The 15,822-nt window shown below is 47.7% G+C and overlaps 1 protein-coding gene and 1 long non-coding RNA gene across 4 annotated transcripts in view; one reads left to right on the forward strand and one right to left on the reverse strand.

The window, feature by feature from the left end:
* The first annotated feature begins 6,640 nt into the window (after positions 1 to 6,640).
* Positions 6,641 to 15,822, forward strand: part of NAV1 (neuron navigator 1) — a 250,152-nt gene continuing 240,970 nt past the window's right edge. For both annotated transcript variants that reach the window (XM_058700093.1, XM_058700092.1), the window contains exon 1: positions 6,641 to 6,985. The gene's annotated coding sequence lies outside the window, so the exon portion shown is untranslated. The remainder of the gene's footprint in view (positions 6,986 to 15,822) is intronic.
* LOC131495287 (uncharacterized) lies at positions 6,973 to 8,062 on the reverse strand. 2 transcript variants are annotated; one of them, XR_009253871.1, is made up of 3 exons: positions 7,953 to 8,062; positions 7,384 to 7,550; positions 6,973 to 7,283 (listed from the first exon to the last, which is right to left on the reverse strand). It is a non-coding gene; the product is annotated as an uncharacterized LOC131495287 (long non-coding RNA). The 2 variants fall into 2 exon arrangements; XR_009253870.1 differs by having other exon boundaries at positions 7,653 to 8,056.

Consider the following 15,822-nt stretch of genomic DNA (forward strand, 5'->3'; position numbering starts at 1 on the left):
CATGGATGCATGTTCCTTGTAAGAATAACCACAGCAATTCAAGCATACAGAAAAAATTAATGACTCCCCTGATGACTCTCCCAGAAGTAACCACTGACATCAGTTTAGAGTGTCTCTCCAGACTTACCAAAAAAAAAGTGTATTTGCATACAGGTTTATGTACGCATAGAAATATATAGTTTTGTGAGGCATCTCTTGACGTAGATCATATTATGCAAATTGTTTTGCAACTTCTATTTCTCTTAATACTCAATATGAAGATTCTAGGACTATGTCGTACACCTTACATAGTTTGTATATAAGTTCTGGGTGAAGACATACCATTCTTTACTGAGGCCTTAAGAATCTAGCTTGGGGTGTGCCTGGCTGGCTCATTTGGTAGAGCATGAGACTCCTGATCTCAGGGTCATGAGTTCAAGCCGCATGTTGGGGGTAGAGTTTACTTAAAAAAATAAAAAATAAAACTTAAAAATAAAAAGAGTCTAGCTTAGGCTCTGTTCCTTGTCCAATGCATAAAACCAGCTACATAATTTCCGGAGTCCAGTGCAAAATAAAAATGTGGGCTCCTGTATTTAAAAAAATTATTGAGAGGGGCGCCAGGGTGGCTCAGTCAGTTGAGCGTCCGACTCTTGATTTTGGTTCAGGTCATGAGCTCATGGTTCGGTTTGTGGGTTTGAGCGCTACTTGGGATTCTCTCTTGCTCCCTCCCTCTCTCTCTGCTTCTCCCCCACTTGTGTGCCCTCTCTCTCTCTCTCAAAATAAATAAACATAAATAAATAAATAAATAAATAAATAAATAATAAAAATTTAAACACTGCAACAGGAAAGCATTAAACCAAACAGAGGGTCCTTCTAAGCCTGGGGTCCTGTGTAACTGCACAAGTCACATGCCCATGAGGTTGGCCTACCCATGGGCTCTAGGCATGGGTAGTGCCTTGAGGCACTTACGAGCTGTAAGACCCACGCACTATATTGACCTCACTTGCTTCACCTATAAAATACAAACAAAAATGGGCTCTACAGAGACTGGCTGTCTCCTAGATGCCTTGAGTCATTGCATCCCCTGTTTTGAAAATGGACATTCCTGCTTCAGCCTCCACATTGGCTCTTGTCCCTCGATTCTGCACCCAGCCTTCCCCAGCTGCATTCTCTGTTCCAAGGCCAGCATGCTGGGCATTCCAGCTCTCACAAAAGCAAACCCCCAGGGTGTGTGTCTGCCAATTGGCATTGTTCTGGGGGCACCCACAAAACAGCAGGGGGCCAGACAATGACATCCTTGTGCCTTGGGTAGAAAGTCTCTCCAGAGATAAGAGAGCACTGAACTATCAACCAAGAGACCGGTTTCAGTGCCAGCCGTGCCACTAAATTGGCTGTGTGTTCTCAATGGGCAAGTTGCTTAACAAGTTGGCACCTTAGCTTCTTTATCTCTTAAAGGAGAGGGTGGGATTAGATAGTCTTTAAGACCACTCCCAGTTCTGAAAGTCTGTATTTAAATGACTCTAAGAGAGAGAAAAAAAAAAAATGACTCTAAGAGACTATATGGTAAACAACATTGCTTGGGCATTTACCATACACCATTTGCAAGCTCATTTAGTGCTGATAACAAGCCTATGAGGCAGGCACTTTTTTTTACATTTTACAGATGAGGGAGTTGGGACTCAGATTAAAACATATACTGAAAAAAAAATGAAGGAAAAAAAACATACTGAAAGAGGAAAGTTTGGGGGTGATGGAAACGTTCTAGAACTTGGTTGTAGTGATGGCTGCACAACTGTCGATTTACTAGAAATCATAGAATTGTACACTTACAATGGGTGAACTTCACAATCATTATACCTCAAAAAAGCTGTTAGGGAGAAAGAAAGAAAGAAAGAAAGAAAGAAAGAAAGAAAGAAAGAAAGAAAGAAAGAAAGAAAGAAAGAAAGGAAGGAAGGAAGGAAGGAAGGAAGGAAGGAAGGAAGGAAGGAAGGAAGGAAGGAAGGAAGGAAGAAAGAAAGAAAGAAAGAAAGAAAGAAAGGTAGGAAGGAAGGAAGGAAGGAAGGAAGGAAGGAAGGAAGAAAGAAAGAAAGAAAGAAAGAAAGAAAGAAAGAAAGAAAGAAAGAAAGAAAGAAAGAAAGAAAAAGAAAGAAAGAAAGAAAAAGAAAGAGAGGAGGAAATGTACTGAGGCTAGTAAATGACGGAGCCCACACTGCCCACACTACCACCCAGAGACTCCCTTTCTCTGCAGATACAGAGCACTCGAAAGCATGGACTCAGGAGCCTGGCTGCCAGTTCAGACCATGGCTCTGGCACTTACGAGCTGTAAGACCCACGCGTGATATTGACCTCACTTGCTTCGCCTATAAAATACAAACAAAAATGGTGCCTGTTTCAAGCGGTTGTTGTGAGGCTTAAATGGATTAATGTATATGAAGTGCTTGCAATTGCAGCCAAGTGCTACAGAAGGTATGGACTGTTACCGGCTCCAGGATTGCTACAGCCAGAGCCAGCCTTCTTAAAGGGGACTGCTTCTCCTTGCCAACCCTTTCTCTGTCCTCCTGGCCCCTTAAAGAGACACTTCTTTTGAAAAGCCATCTTGGGAAAAACACTGTGATGAATTTCAGTACGTCTCACTTCCTGGTAACAAAGAAAGGGAGAAGCAGCATCTTCCCGATAAGGCAGTGACTCGCTCCGTCTCGTAAAACATTCATTACTGTGCCAGCTTTTCCCACAGACTGTTTCTCCCAGGTCCTCCTCAGCTCAAACAATCAACACAGAGCGCCCTTCTTAAAGGGGGTCCTGAGGCCAGTCATGAGGCCTGAGTGGCCACAGACGGGGACAACTGCTTTGCCCACACTCCACCCCATCTCACCGTCACGCAGCCCCTCACGGGTTAATGAATCAAGCTAGAAAGGGCAAGGGTTATTAGTGGACAGTCAGCTCTCTACCACTTAAAAATGAGTTTTCAAGCCCTGAGCCCATAACCAGAGGGCATGTGACTGGGGTGGGGAAGAGGATGGGCTGGGGATGTGGGCTGATGCTTTCCGTCTGATTATCACACTTCTGCTTATATTTGCACAGCATTTTATAGCCACTTTCTCTTCCATTATCTCACTGACTACTCACCTAAGCCTTGGTGGGTGATGATTGTTGTCCCCTGGGTGTCAACATCCCTTTTTAGTGATGAGCACATGGAGGTGACGCCCTTCAGCAAGCCGCTGAACCAAAGCGCGGACTCAGGTCTCCTGATACCATGCCCAGTGTTTTTCCACTGTGCTGAGGAGGAGGAAGTCAGAGACTCCCTCGGACTCCACCTCAGAAGCTCTAATGGCATTTACTAAATGGCCAAGAAAATAAAGCAATGTGCTGTCTTCATATCCCCACCAAGGGCCTTACAACTTCTCTGGAAACCCTGAACAAGAGAGCCCAGAGGTAAAGGCAGTTCCTCCGTGGGTCACATGGAACGTGAGAGCTCTGACTCTGTTCAAATCCCCGAGGTCCCCCATCAGATAACCCTAGTGGTGAAACAAATGAGCATTGGTCCATAGACCTCAGTGTGCCAGGAAAACAGGCAGAGCCCCCAAAGAAATCAGGCTGGACCTGGAAATGTCACTTGCTATGTGCTTCCTGAGGCTCCCAAAGCCCTCATCTCAACTCAAGCCAGGTCTGAGACTCCATAAGGGTGACAACAGGCTCCTGGGTTGGTTTTTTAAAACCCATTTGTCACATTGCATTAATCCTCTTGTTAACAATCTTCTGCCCTGAAGCAGGATTGAGTCTAAGCTGTGCAAGGAGTCGGGGGCAAAGGGAGTGGTTGGGTTTTAAGAAGTCTCAATAAGGTCAGCAGGGCCAGGAGGCCACTTTCTTCATGAGCCAGTAGGGGGGAAGGGGAACACTTGCTGAGCAAGGGTCCCTGGCAGGGAGCCTGAATCTTCTTCAATTACCAACCCTTTCCCTCCCCAGCACCCCTGTTGTTGTCTCCACCCTCCACAACCAGGCCCTTGCCTTTACTTCTTATTGATTTTCATATTTAAGGAAAATCCATTTGCTTGATTCAGAGCAACTGAGTCATCACTGTGTTCAGAGGAAAATCGCTCACAGAGTAGACACTTGGCAGAAGCCACTTGCGGGATGGGCGGGGACTCTGCTTACACCCCAACAGCGCTTTGTCCAGAGTTGCTTCTGGCTTCTCTCTTGCTCTGTCCTGGCCACCTTCTCTCCCAGGAGCCTTCACATCCACTGCCCGTCACCCCAACCAGACTGGCCTGTTTGTTCTCTGCCTTCCAACCTGTCCACATGCTATTATGTTTATCTGCTGGAGGTTTATGATTGGGACATTTGGAGCAGGGTCAGAGAGGACTTGTAGGATCAGCCATCCACAAATGGTGGGGGGGAGCTATTAATCATATGCACCAATGGGAGAAATTAAACTCTTACAAATCATGGCTTTGGCCCTCTTTATCTTTCTGGGTAGTGCCCAAGGAACAGCATCATTCCAGCGTTACCCATGTGGGTGAGGGCCCCCGTGTCTCACCTCAGGATGGGTCAGGGGCAATTCACTCTCTGATACTGGTTTGTATGACTGTTGTGTAATCTTGGTCCCTGGGCCTAGGAGGGCCAAGGAGCTCAGCCAATCCACCCTATGAGCCCTCAAGAAGGGACAGTGCTGTTTTTTTTAATGATTTTTTTTAACATTTATTAATTTTTGAGAGATAGAGACATAGAGCAGGAGCAGAGAGAAAGGGCAGAGAGAGAGAGAGGGAGACACAGAATCCTAAGCAGGCTCCAGGCTCTGGGCTGTTAGCACAGAGCCCCACACAGGGCTTGAACCCAGGAGTGAGATCATGACCCAGGCGCCCCAGAGACAGTGCTGCTTCTTTTTTTTTTTTTTTAATTTTTTTTTTAACATTTATTTATTTTTGAGACAGAGAGAGACAGGGCATGAACGGGGGAGGGGCAGAGAGAGAGAGGGAGACACAGAATCGGAAGCAGGCTCCAGGCTCTGGGCCATCAGCCCAGAGCCTGACGCAGGGCTCGAACTCACGATCAATTGATCGTGACCTGAGCTGAAGTCAGACGCTCGACCGACTGAGTCACCCAGGCGCCCCAAGACAGTACTGCTTCTTAAAGCACCAGGCTCCCCTTTGCAGGCAGAGGGGACTGCGCAAAGAAAGGAAGAATTCCAGGTAGCACATCGTTGAATGTCAAATGGATGCAAGGTTGTAGGACTCAGACTCAATAATGCATGGTGAGTGGTGTCCCAGACTCTTTTAAGCGGGCCACCCGTGTTTATTGCACTTAATCCTCCCAACAATCTTATGAGATAGTAACAATTATTATCCCATTTACAGACGACGAAATCGGGGCAGTCAGAGGTTCAAGAATTCGTTCAAATTCCCACAGCTAGTAAGCAGTAGATCCAGGATTTGAGCCCAGACAAGTCTGCCTTAGGAGCCCATACTTTTAGCCATGACACCCTCATCTCAGGTGCCCCTCAGAGACAGCCCCCTCCCCCCGCAAAAGACAATTCATTCCTTTCATGTCAAAATCTTTCCCCCTGATCGGATGGGAACTTCAATGTCACTGCTAGTTCATTGTCTAGTGCTCCTTCATCCTCCCTTGTGTCCACATGCACTGCGGCCTGCTTGGCTGGATAGGGCCCCAGGCAAAACTCAAGGGTTCTCATCCTGACTCTGCTCAGCTCCCTACTGGTTGATACTTCAGAGACCTCCCAGGGAGTTGACCTTTCTGCTTTCTATCCTTCAGCCCCTCAAGACCCCGGAAATCAATCAGTCCTCATGATGGCTAGAGCTGGTGAAATCTCTGATCCCAATCAGCTGGGTCCTTGGCCACAGTTACTCCCTTTCACCCACAGAGCTCAAAGCTTGCTCCAGAGGCAGAGGCCACCTGATTTCCTTCTGCCCTCTTCATGCAGAGTCTGGAAGCCCTCAGGCCCGGAAGCGGGGGTGAGGGTGGGAGTGGGGGTGGGGGTATGAGGGATGGGGGGTGGAATCCTTGCACTGCGGAGAGGTTGCCGAGGTTCTGGCCGAGAACGCTCTTCGGGTCTTGTCATTTTCTCTCTCGTCTTCTGCCCCCTCCCCCCACTTCCATGGGCCCTAGAAGGAGGAGGGGCAGCGGCAAAGTAGAGAACGTGGGAAGAAGTCACGTTATTTTACTGAGCACCTACTATTTGCCGGGCACTTCTGGGGCCTCCCCTCTCCTCTGCACCCGAGATCCAACTCAGATAGGGGTAGAGAGGAAGGAAGGGTGGGCGGAGTTAGAAGCGGGTTGAGGAAGCTGGCGGATTCATCTGCCCCCTTTCAGTGAACCGACCGAATTAACTGCAGCCCGAGGACTTGCTGGGGAGGGGTGGCGGGTCCCCGGGCAAAGGAAAGGCTCAATTGTGCGAAGGCTTCCTGCCCTGCCAGCTCGCGGCCCCAGCCTAGCTACCAAGCAGCAGCCTTTCTGCGGCTGGGGAGGCGGGACGGGAAGGCGAAGGCAGGAAAGGGTTACGGGAATAGCTTTCCAATGACAAAGTCTGGAAGGGACCCATGCCTCCGCCCCTCTGCGGGTTAAACTGGCACAGTGCGGGGGGAGGAAGACGAGGGCGACCAGAAACACAGCCTGCCCTGCTGCCCGCCCCCGGTCGCCGGGCACCCCCTCCCCGGGCCCGCGTTGGAGGCAGCCGGCGTGTGCCTGGGGCAGCGGGTCACGAGGCTCCGCCCCCGGCAGCCCGGCCCCGGGGGACGCACTTTGTTCAGGATGCCGCCTCCCCGCTCATTGTGGGGCCGGGGCCGGCGGCGGCCCTAGTGTGAGCGCGCGGCTGGAGCGCGCGGCGGACGCCGACCCCCGAGCGAGGGCCGGACCCGGCCCGGGGACCCCGGAGAAACTTTCTTATCGCGAGGAGAGCGCGCCCGGCCCCGCGCTGCGCTGGGAATGCGCGGCTCTGCGCGGCGGCGGCGCGGACCGGGACCCGGAGCTGGAGCCGGGGAGGGCAGGCGCGCCGGTGAGTGGCCCGCGCGGGGTCGTCGCGGGGGCGGGGACCGGGCTGCGCGCGGCGGCCGCCGCTTCCCACTTTGCCGGGCCGGGACAGATCCCCGGGGGGAGGTGAGCCTGGTGCCCCGGGGAGGCTGCGGGCTGGGCTCGAGAGAGGCGCTGGAATAACAACGGAGGCGCTGGCGGCTTCCCGGGAGGGTGTGTGCCGAGGCGTCCCCGGGGGACCGCGCGTCTGCTCCAGGACTTGACTCACTAGGGGCTACCAGCGTCAGCCTTTCGGAGCCTCAGTTTCTCTTTCTGTGAAATACCTGTAGTGTAAAGTGTGTTGAGATCCTATAACCAAAGACACCAAGTGCTACGTTATTACACACACACACACACACACACACACACACACACACACCGTACCCGTGTTTTCTCCCATCCCAGCGGAGCGAGCAGAGCAGCTGGAGCAGGTGACCTTGCCGGGCTGTTCCAAAAAATGTTCACTGGGTGCCCAGGTTGTGCTGCGAAGCGTCGGCCGGCCACACTCCCGGAGGCTGTCCTCTTTGGCGCCCGCCCAGTGGAAGTGTTCCCTGGGGGAGACGGGAGGGAGGAGAAAGGAAGATTCAGTGAACACCAGGAGCTCACCTGAGGGCTCTCGGGCGCTTGGGCTCTTGTGGTCCCTCTATCCTCACCCAGTATAACCTGGTCCTAGGATAAAGAATCAGCCAAGTCTGCAGAGGGCAGAGAGGGGAGACAGGATCAGGGGAGGGCGTGAGTGGTGAGTGGTGGGGGCGGTGTGCAGGGGTGAAGTCCACTCAGCAGAGAGGGTTTCTTGTCCCCCGGAGCCCAACACGGGAAAATCAGCTGGTGAGTCAATGGGACTTTGTTAGGACAGCCACAGGGCGCAGCTGGCGCCGGCTTAAGGGAAGCGCCCGGATCCCCCCTTGATAACATGCTGTTTATCTGGCTTCCTGTTTCGATGATTGGGATACCATTGGCTTGTTCAAATTCAATGCTGAAAAGCCTGCGGCCACGTTCCTTCTGCAAAAGCAGAGGGCTTGCCTAGGTTTTCATCTTTCATCTGCCTTGTTCCGGATGCATGGTGTCCCCTACAACTCACTTATAATGGGGCAGCTGGACTTCACACAAAGAACCCCTCCCCAAGTAGGCGGAGCTGCCACTTCAGAGACCTTGGCTCCCTTCAGACCCAAAATACATGTGACTCCAGCCTGCTTATGAATTTTTTTATCCTGCTTTGAATTTTGGTTGGTGTTTCTTTGGAATTAAGCTGGGAAAGGAGACTATGGCTATGGGTTGCCTCCCCTAAAAAGAACTTTATGTCATCTTAGTGGTGCATGCTTTCACCGTTAATTTCTGGGGGAAGTTATCAGTTTGTAGTTCTAGATCATCCTGTGTTGCTAACAAGCTGGATGGTCAGAGAGCAAATAATTTGCCTTTCTGTTTTGCTTTTCACTTCTTTAAAATGGAACTGGGGATAATTGCTACTCCTGGAAAAGTAAACAAGGATTTTTGGGTCTGTGCTTCAGCCTCTAGGGTATATTTCCTAAACTTCCTAGGTTAAGGGGGAGCAGCGCCTACTCTGAACTCCAGAAATTTATCTGAATTCCGTTGTGGCAGGTTTCACTTTGTGTTTTACTTTTTTTTTTTTTTAATGTTTTTCTTAACATTTATTCATTTTTGAGAGACTGAGAGAGAAGTGAACAAGGGAGGGGCAGAGAGAGGGAAGCACAGAATCTGAAGCAGGCTTCAGGCTCTGAGCTGTCAGCACAGAGCCGGATTCGGGGCTCGAACTCGCAAACTGCGAGATCATGACCTGAGCCCAAGTCTGACATGCAACCAACTGAGCCACCCAGGTGCCCCTCCATTTGTGTTTTAGACATTTGGGATTTGTGCGCATTTCTTATCTCCCGATGAATGCTATCTGGCCAGATATCCTGTCTGAGCACCCAGCACATAGTAGGCACTTTATAAACGTTTGCCAGATAATACGTTTGGAAAAAAATCTAATGAACACCCAGGGGCCTCCCATCCAAATCCAATGCCCTTTTATTCATTTTTTGAGAGTTGTTTGATTTGCCTCCACTCCACTTTTTCCTTCTCAAAACACGTCCATAATAAGGTTGATTTGCCCACAGGTGGTCAAGCTTTAAGCATTTGGGCCTTTTGTGAGATCTACTTGGGGAGCCCTGGCCCTGGGAAACTGAAAACAGGAATGCTGTTTTTCCTTCCTTGCCAAATCTGCTCCCCTCCTGAGTCCACGGTGAACCTCTGGCTTCGCTCAGCTTTGGTCAAGTAGAAAAGAGCGGCCTGGAGTAGAAAAATCTTTTGTCCATTCTTTACAATTTGTCTCTCTTCCCATCTTTATTTTCTATCAATGTCACTTCCCTTTTCTTTTACAGTTCTTTTGAATTCTTAATGGGTTTGGCCTTTAGAAAAACTAGAATGTCAAAGTCAAAAGGATCTTTTCCCCTCCCAACCCCTGCCCTGCCCTCCTCCCCTTTTATGGACAAGATCCAGAAGGCAATGGACTCAAAGCCACACAGCTAGGGTGCTTTAGAGGCCAGCCTAGACAGCAGGCAGGTCTTCTGGCCACCAGTCTAGGGCTCATTACCTTTCAGCAAATCACCTTCTTGCACTCAAGATTTTTCTCTGCCTAGTATGTCCATCCACAGATCCCAGCACATGTTAGTTAGCTGTCCATGAGGGAGGAACAGAAACAAGACGTTAGGAGACCCATCTCAGTGATGGAAACCAACCACCAGCTCTTAGAGTCTCTGGAACATGGAGAACTAAGAATGTGGCAATACTTGGCAAACGCTTCATCTTTCTGGCCCCTGGTCACAAAACATTAAAAACACTTTCTAGTTCCTTCTTCCACTTAAAAAAAAAACAACCCAAAAAACCCAAACCCACCAACTTTTCAAGTGAAAAACACCCTCCTCAGTAAACAGTTTGCTGGGCCTAATCTGTTCCCTCAACCTCCCAGGAAGGCTGACTCAGGCCTGATTTCCTCTGAGGAGCCTGGGATTTTACTTCCTTACTTCCTGTGACTCTTGAGACGTGGAGGGAGGCAGGATGGCCAAGACTCGGGCCTTTCTGAAGTGCCTGTGCGTGTGGTTCCGCTTCTTCCACACGTCGTCATACACCGTCCCCGCCAACCTTTGTGCTCTACTTAATTTTAATATGAGATGCACTAATGTGCAGGAAAAATTAAAGGTGCTGATGCATGTGCCTCCACCCTGACCATTAATAACAAAATGTTTCCACTTCAAAGGACTGGGAGACTCTTTTAATGTCCAGTCCTTAGATGCTCCGAAAGCTTTCCTGCATGGAATTGTTTTCTTAATTTCCTCTTCAGATTGTTCACTGGTGGTGTATTGAACCACAGCTGATTTTTGTGTGTTGATCTTGTACTCTTGAAACTTTACTGGATTTATTTATTAGCTCCGGTAGCTTTTTGTGGGTGTGGATTCTTTGGGATTTTCTATACGTAGGATCACATCAACTATAAATATAGTTCTTCTCCATTTCCAATTTGGATGCCTTTTTTTTTTTTCTTCCCTAATTGCTCCGGCCAGAACTTCGAATACAAGGTTGAGTAGCAATGGTAAAAGCAGACATCCTTGTCTTGTTGCTAATCTTAGAGAAAAAGCTCTCAGTGTTCCACCATTGAGCGTGATGTTTGCTGGGGATTTTTTCACAAATGCCCTTTATCGTGTTGAGGCAATTCCCTTCTATTCCCAGTTTTCTAAGTGTTTTCATCATGAAAGGGTGTTGGGTTTTGTCAGATTCTTTTTCCTGCACCAATTGAGATAATCATGTGTTCTGGTACATTACAGTGATTGTTTTTCTTATGTTGAATTACCCTTACATTCCTGGGATAAATCCCTCTGAAAGCTTTTTTTGTGTTTTAATTTGCAAAGTTTTACTTCTTTTATTTAAAAAAAAAAAAAAAACTGAAGAAAACTTGACAAAGTGCTAACAGTTTGCAGTTGGGTGGGTCAATGCATGTTCAGTATATTTTTCTTACAGTCGCTCTACTTGAAACATTAAACAGTTTTTTTATTGTGGTAAATATATGTAACATAAAATTGACCATTTTAACTACTCTTCAGTGTACAGTTCACAATACTTTGAAGTGTACAAAGTTACACTGTTGTGTAACCACTACCACCATCTATTTCCAGAAGTTTCTTATCCCCCCCAAGCTAAAAACACCTACCCTGGTAAATAGTAACTCCCCATTCTCTACTCCTCCCAGCTCCTGGCAACCACCATTCGACCTTTTATCTCTATGAATTTGTGAAGACTTTGTGATCACTGGAAAAGTCAGGACTTCAAGACTTTAAATGAAGTGTTAAAGGGCTTCCCCTGACTTCCAATGAGAACATCCTGGGGGACTTTGATTCGGATCTTCTAGACTTACAAACAGTCCCTCAACAACTGCCCCCGTGTCAGAGACATTTGTGTCAAGTGTAGAGATGAACTGATTCCTGGTCATCACAAGGCTCAGAGGACAGCAGGATCATCCTCTGTGTGAGCTTCATTTCTTCCAGTTCAGTGGTTCTCCATCTTGGCTGCACGTTAGAATCACCTGGGGAGCTTTTATTTATTTTTATTTAAGTTTATTTCTTTATTTTGAGAGAGAGAGAGAGAGAGAGAGAGAGAGAGAGAATCCCAAGCAGCACTGTCAACACAGAGCCTGATGTGGGGCTCGAACTCACAAACCATGAGATCATGACCTGAGACGAAATCAGGAGTCAGACACTGAACTGACTGAGCCATCCAGGCGCCCCTTACCCGGGGAGCTTTTAAAAATCACTGATTCCTGGGCCCACCCCAAGAGATTCAGCTTCATTTGGTTTGGATCGTAGCTCTGGTATCTGTCATTTTGTAAAGCGCCCTCAGCGATTCTGATGCACAGTGAGGGTTATAACTACGCAGCGGTTGAGCTGATTTACTCCCGGAACCCTTGACTGGTCACAGCTTTCAGTGACGCAATTCCCTCCCCATCTGGACAATAATACTGACCCACTTTACATCCCTCCCCTGATTTTAAAATCCATTTGTAAATAGAATAAATGTCAACTTCTGTAGAGTTAAACTTGCAAACTTGGAAAGAACCTTAAACTGTCATGTAGCCCTATTCTTTTCTTTTTCAGATATCTCAGGCCCCCCTAAAACATCCCCACCAGGGGTCATCCAGCTTGGACACCTCTTTGGTGGGCGACTCCCAACAACAGTGGGTGTATTGCAGTCATCTTATTCTGTATTTGGTCAGCTTGGTCTTTCAGAATTTCTTCTTATATTAATCTGTCATGGCTATGACTTCCATCCACTGGGGAAAGATATCAAAGGTGAATGGGTCTCACCAAAATGCATCCCCAAATAAAGTAGGGGATGTGCAAAATACAGCGTGTGAAAGAAGTACAGTGACAGCCTTTCAATATTTGGAAACGGCTACCACGTGTCTGCCCCATCTTTTCTTCTCTGCTCTCAGCTGCCCTGTTTTTTCAGATCTTCTTCATTGGACGTGTTCTGGGAAGATGTACGAGGTAATCGCAAGAATGGAGATCATGAAATGAGCCAGACTTCCAGTCAGGGTTCAAATCTTGACTCTGCATGTAAAGTCCTTAGCACATGATGAGTACGCAGCAGATGTTAGCAGTTGAAATCATGTCATCCACAGTGACATCATTATCTCTATCTGTGTGACCTTAGGCTGGCCAGGGAACCTCTTAGAGACTCAGTTTCCTCCCCAGGAAAAGTTGAATGAAAGTACCTCACTCGTCAGACAGTGTTCCCCAACTTGCCCGATCTCAACCTCCTTCCTCTCCTTCAGTGACGCCTATGATCTGGCAAGTTTGGGAAATACAGACAGGGAGTGATTGCGTGGATCAAGTGAGACCACGCAAGACCTGACCCAGTCCCTGGGGCTTTCAGTGTGTGAGCTCCCTTAATGCCAGATCCCGCCCCCCCCCCCCCCCCCCCGCCTCGTTATACTAATCACCCTTAGAACAAGCTACAGTTTATCTCCATTTGAATGTATTATGTCCAGAATGAAATCTAGCACTGCAGTTAGGAGTTTACTGGTACAGATCATCCATAGGCAGATCACCTATTATCAGTTAGGCAAAGCAGCTTTTTTTTTTCCTTCCAATTTGTAGATTACTCCTAAAACCTTGAGAGCTGGGCCGTCAAGGAAGAGATGGGAACCCGATAGCATAAAGGAATGAGAGTGTCTGACCCCATCTTTCGCTTTATATTGTTTGTTGCTGAACTGATTGGTTTTCTTTTGGTGTTACCTAATTTTTTTTTTTTTTTTTTTTTTTTTTTTTTGTAGATGGCAAGTATAACATAGAATTTAAAGTCGATTACCAGTGCCTCTTTTCCCAGTTCATTGGTGCAGATAATTGAGTTGACTGGAAGGAGCGTCTGGGTTCTGGGTAGTGCAAAGATACCAACTGTTCTCTCCTGCTTTCCTTTGAACAAAAGAGAGACAGCTGATGAGACACCCGGTGAAGGAGCCTCGGCCAGGACCCAAAGCAGGCAGCTGTCTGCTTGGCCTCTCCTCTGGGGCAATTCTGGACAGCCCCTTGGCTCTCCCTCCCCAAAGCTTCAGAAGGAGGGCTGGATTACACGGGCCACCCTCTGCACCACGGAAATGCTGTCCGTTGGTCCCCCCAACCTGGGAGCTCTCCATCACCTCCCGGGCTTGGTCAGCTTTACGAGGGCTTTGAGATGTCAGGAAAGCTGCCCCCACCTCACTGGGAGGGGCTGTGGGAGCCACAGTGTCAGGGCCTACACCTAATTCCCAGAATAGGCAAAAGACCTTTAGGGTGCTTTCCAACACTGAAAGTGTTTCTCCCCACCTCACAAGGTTTTATTCTGAAAGATGTCAAATCAGTAGAGAAAGTGAAAGATCAGTACAATTAATGTCTGGATTCACTGATTGTCAACATTTTGCTATACTGTGCTGTCTCCATCTCTGTCTCTGTCTCTGTCTCTCTCTAATAAAATTTCCTGAGCCATTTGAAAATAGTTTGCTGACATTGTCACACTTAACCCCTAAATACTTCAGCATTTATTTCCTAAGAAGAAGGGCACTCTCCTACATAACCACAGTACCATAATCATATCCAATGATACTGGATTTAGCAGAAGTATTTAATCTATGAGCGCTATTCATATTTTCCAATTGTCCCCTAAATGCCCTTTAGAGAGCGCTGTGCATTTTTCCCAACCACAGCCTGCTGTGTGGAGGCGGGAACTGCAGTTTTCTCTCCCTGAAAGACGGAAATGAGGTCACGATCTCTTAAACTTGGGATAGTGACATACTAAATACAAAGCACTTGGATTTCAAGTAATCTTTATAGCCACTGAGTGAGGTGGTAGTAATGTCCTCCCCATTTTACTGGTGAAGAAATCGAGGTTCAGAAAGTTTTCTTAGCCCCAGTGGTATTAGCTCGTATTACCATTCCATGCTGTTTGTCACGGAATAATGATAGAAAAAGAAGGGCTTTTATTTACTAAAAGTCTTCTGTCATTCACATTTCTTATGTCTTCACCTTGTGTTACGTGGTGTTAGGACATGCTCTGCTGCCCCCATTTTACACTGAGCAAAGTGAGATTGAGCCCTTCCAATGCTGGTAGGAAACAGTATTTATATCATCAAGATAATGTAAATGACATTTATTGGTAATCTTGAAGGAAGCTCGATATGGTTACTTGTAGTTGCTGGGCAGACTATAAAGCAAGTCAGAATAAAAGCTTGTCTGAGGGGCAGAGGGGCGGAGGGGCGTCCTCCAATACTCTCATCTGATGGCAAGGGGCTTTGAGAGAGGCTGTCAGAGTGTTAGAAAACAAGAAACCAGGGGCTGGCTGGCTCAGTCGGAAGACGATGCGACTCTTGATCTCGGGTTTGTGAGTTCGAGCCCCGTGTGGGGTGCAGAGATTACTAAAAAAAATAAAACTTCTTGGGGCGCCTGGGTGCCTCAGTCGGTTAATCGTCCGACTTCAGCTCAGGTCATGATCTCACGGTCCGTGAGTTTGAGCCCCGCGTCGGGCTCTGTGCTGCCAGCTCAGAGCCTGGAGCCTGCTTTGGATTCTGTGTCTCCCTCTTTCTCTGCCCCTCCCCTGCTCATGCTCTGTCTCTGTCTCAAAGATAAATAAAAACATTAAAAAAATAAAATAAAATAAAACTTCAAAAAAAGTAATTAAAAAAAACCAAGAGGTGGGGTGGGCAAGTTGGGGGGCGGGGAAAATGGGTGATGGGCATTGAGGAAGGAACTTGTTGGGATGAGCACTGGGTGTTATTTGTAAGTGATGAATCACGGGAATCTACTCCAAAGGCAAGAGTACACTGTATATACTGTATGTTAGCTAACTTGACAATAGATTATGTATGTATTTATTTAAAAAAAAAAAAAAAAGGGCGCCTGGGTGGCTCTGTCAGTTAAGCGTCCAACTTCGGCTCGGGTCACAACCTCTTGGCTCATGATCTCAAGCCCCATATCTCCACGTGGGGCTCTCTGCTCTAAGTTTCAGAGCCCGCTGCAGATCCTCTGTCTCCCTCTCTCCCTGCCCCTCCCCCACTTGTGCGTGCATGTTCTCTCTCTCTCTCAAAAATAAACGTTAAAAAATAAATAAATAAATAAACCAAGAAACCAGATTTTGAGATTAAATGTGCAAACAATAAAAAAGCAACCAAAATCAAATATTAGAAGGAAGGAAAGAAGAAAGAGAAATGGGTTTAGTGCAAGTTACCCACCATTTTCAACTATTTTGGGGGGTAATGATCGATACAGGCCGACAGTGGCAAAACAGGAAATCAGGTTATTA

The sequence above is a fragment of the Neofelis nebulosa genome, chromosome 15, assembly GCF_028018385.1.
Source record: "Neofelis nebulosa isolate mNeoNeb1 chromosome 15, mNeoNeb1.pri, whole genome shotgun sequence".
Taxonomy (NCBI): Eukaryota; Metazoa; Chordata; class Mammalia; order Carnivora; family Felidae; genus Neofelis; species Neofelis nebulosa.